The sequence below is a fragment of the Limulus polyphemus genome, unplaced genomic scaffold (assembly GCF_000517525.1).
Source record: "Limulus polyphemus unplaced genomic scaffold, Limulus_polyphemus-2.1.2 Scaffold15853, whole genome shotgun sequence".
Taxonomy (NCBI): Eukaryota; Metazoa; Arthropoda; class Merostomata; order Xiphosura; family Limulidae; genus Limulus; species Limulus polyphemus.
In genome coordinates this window covers 1-3669 of record NW_013681463.1, presented here as the reverse complement: position 1 = coordinate 3669, position 3669 = coordinate 1, and the positions used below count along the sequence as shown (strand labels likewise).

Genomic DNA, 3669 nt, shown 5'->3' with positions numbered 1-3669 from the left:
TCAAGTTTTTTATTCCAGACAGCTTCTTTCTTTCTCTGGCCTTTAGTTCTCCATTGTATTACTTCTTCTTTAGGATGGTTTGGTACGTTTTGTATAACAGCGACTGTTTCATTCATAGGTAAGATAGGTCAAAATCAAGTATTGTTATTCAAGGAAAAAGTGTGTATGCTTTTACTGTATTTCAACATCTCGGTTCCTTTTATTTTTTATGATTTGTTTCACTAGTACATTTCAATGTCTGTAACAATAAAACGACTCCTTATTTTTAAACTTTACAGATAAAGCAGCGTAACGTAACTCATAGTTTAATATTCACTTGTAAAAATCTCATACATACCTCTATTGGAAAAGAGAAAACAACCTATATTTTAGCAGATTTTATGTTGAAGTTTGAATCAAGTTTGTTATCATGAACAGAAATAAAGTTAAATAAATGTCTGTCTCATGAACTGACTGAACTAACTTGTTTTTATAACTGTCGATATCTGAAACATTCAAGAGCAAGAAAAATATTTATGTTATTTGTTTCCCAGGTGGACTAATGACATCTGGTGTTGACTGAAAAACGTCGTCGATAATGAATATGTTGAACATAAGTGGTTGAAATATTATTATACAATTTTCTTCTTGGATAAAGCTTAATAGAGCAAAGAAGAACAAAATTAGTATTAAAAATTACACTAAGCCTAATACTGTTGTCTTGTATTTACAATTATCAAAATTAGTTTCAGTTACTTAAAGAATTCGTAAATGGTATCAACATATACTGACTATGAGGTTAATTCAGTTTGACAAACATTGTTTATATAGAATAAATGATAGTAAAATACTTTATGCATTAATCAATATACATGATGTGATTGTGTAAGGATAAAAAATTTTTAATTTCACTCCCATATACCTGTTTTTGTCCTTTCATAGGGATACTTGTGACTATTCTCTTCCCTGAAACCGATCTTACACAATCATCACTTTCTTAGTGAATCCTAGTAATCTCCAACCTGCTTCTGATGGGTAAGTTACAAGTTTTTGTAAACTCACGTGATGTTTCTAGAACTAAAACACAGGCTACTAGTTTCAACGTTCAAGTATCTTATCTTACTTTTTTACTCAAAATCATCCAAATTATTGATTTTTATCATTAAATATAACCCACGAGATCCTGTACATTATTGTTAGTAGTCAGTGTTAATTATTTTATCGCTTACATGAAATAATATTTTACATTACTTAAGGTTCTTACCATTACAAAGCACCGTTTAAGGCCTAAAGTCATGGTTTTGAATATGTAAAGTTCTTAGGTTTTAGTGTTTTTTATGGTATTTTCTAACAGAACAAAACGTTTTGAAGTCTGTACTGTACTATAGGGTTATATATGTCATACATTGTTCATTTATTAAATTTATGGTATTTGGAAAATACCATAAATTTGAAATTGGCTAAATGATAATGTTAGCTAATAAACTCGAGTAAGGTATTTTAAAGAAACAAATATTAACATCACATCGGGAACTGAAGCTGTCATTTACACATAACTTTTACCTATTATTAATTTTTTGTTTGTTTGTTTCATTGTTTGTAAGTAAGTACAAAGCTATATAATGGGCTATCTGTGCTGTGCCCACCATGGGTATAGAAACCTGGTTTTTAGCATAAGTCCTCATACTTACGACTGTCCAACTATTAGAATAAGAGTGTAAAATTATCATTATATATAACCCGCGAGATCCTTTGCATTATTGGTTGTAGTTATGCTTAATTATTGACGTTTTTAGAGCTCAAGTCTTTAGAAATCACCAGAAAAAAAAAAACCTCTAAAATCATGGTTGTGAATAAATAAAGTTCTTAGGTTTCCTAACCTAAAATAAACACCCAAAGTACTCGTTTTTTTTATTATTTTTTCATTTTATTGGTCATACATGCTTAGAATATCTTGTGTGAAGTGGGAAGAGAAGAATGTAACTACGAGCATATAACCCAGTTTCTAGAGTTATAAGTCCTCAGACTTACTGCTGTGCTACTACGGGATCTAATGCTGTTCAATATTAGTTTTATCTATTACTCATTTTTCATTGTTTGTAGACAAGCAACACAATAAGTCATCTGGATTGTGTGCTCTACCGGTATACAAACTCAGTTTCTAGCGTTAAAAGTCCACAAACTTACTGCTGTGCCACAAGGGGAACTAATGCTGTTCAACGTCATCCGTAAACCAATTTACATTTTCATTAACGAGTAAACTATCATTATCTTTTCAGGTTTTTTAACAACGATGAAATTATAGAAAGTGTTCCTGTTTTATTTCTGATAATGGCAAGTGTGAATGGTGGAATTCTACTCATTGGGCTGCTTATGTACCAAGAATTACCACGAGAGTCAAATCAGGTTAGAGGAATTTGATTAAATAAGTTTACGAATGGAACTTTAGACGAAAAATTAAATTAGCATCCTATCTTTGAATAAGTCCGACTTATTTACTAGTGCCAGTTTTACATAAAACGAGCTGGGATTAATTAAGCTGCAGCTACACATATTGAACCTCTGGAGTTATATTTTATTACTAATGACATGCTCTAAAACTAACTACGTTACTTCAAAACTTGAGTTTCTAACTTTGCTTGGATACATGTCGGTTAGATAATGAACACAAAACTAGATGATTGATAAACATATGAACAAGAGTAACCTGGAAAATAATTAACTCTTATATATACCAAAATGTGGCATTAGAAGTATTTTCTTGTTTCTGTTACATTTTTTGAAACGCTTGTCTACACCTATCAATGAGCATAAGAGTTTTGCAAAATAGCGGTAAGTACCACTACTATATGTGTTCCAGATAAGTTTTCTTAATGATACTTGTTTTCCTGTTTCTTCCCCAATATTTCGGCTGCTTATGTTAACAACTGTAGTGTACTTTATTGTTCAGTAGACATCTTAACATCTTAGGATACACACTTAAAGATGTGACCAAGAGCTAAAGAAGTTTAATATAAACGAACAATTTTAGTAAAATGATTATATGGTATTTTCAGTTTATATACATAGGAAACAACGGTATTCATATTTTTAACACAGGAAGAAATAATTTCCAGCGAACTAACTACTGTGTACGAAACGTCAAGACAATCATGTAGTTAAGAACTTGGTGGACCAGTTTCGAAAGACTTGGACTGTATAACAACAATAAATAACGAAAAATTATGTGAATCATTGGAAGAAGATTCAGCCAAGGTGAACGTTGATGACGAACAACAGTACAGTAATAGTCAAGTTGAACTTCATGTGTCACCAAAGTAAGCTCTCAAAATGAGAGAATTTTACCTTTTATCCATAGTTTGTATTTGCTCATATTATCCATTCATGTTTGTGAATGTTTTTTATAAGGTAAGTATATGAACTTGATATTAATTTGTTTTTTCTGAGATAATGAAAGTTTCTAACTCCCAAAACTACGACTTACATAAATAAATCAACACTATACTTATCATAAACCATATTGAGATACTGCATGGAACTAAAACCTTATGTATGAAAATGTTGATTGTGGTGTTCAAACCTAATATAAAATAAGAAGAACTTGTAGTTGAAAAATACTTTATTACTGTTTTCCAGACATATGGTCAGACGTTTATATCAGACGACACGTTTCTGTCCACTATTGGTTCT

General features: G+C 30.8%; 1 long non-coding RNA gene across 1 annotated transcript; it reads left to right on the top strand.

The window, feature by feature from the left end:
* The first annotated feature begins 969 nt into the window (after positions 1 to 969).
* LOC111084290 lies at positions 970 to 3288 on the top strand. The gene is made up of 3 exons (XR_002609481.1): positions 970 to 1014; positions 2259 to 2385; positions 3079 to 3288. It is a non-coding gene; the product is annotated as an uncharacterized LOC111084290 (long non-coding RNA).
* Positions 3289 to 3669: the final 381 nt, after the last annotated feature.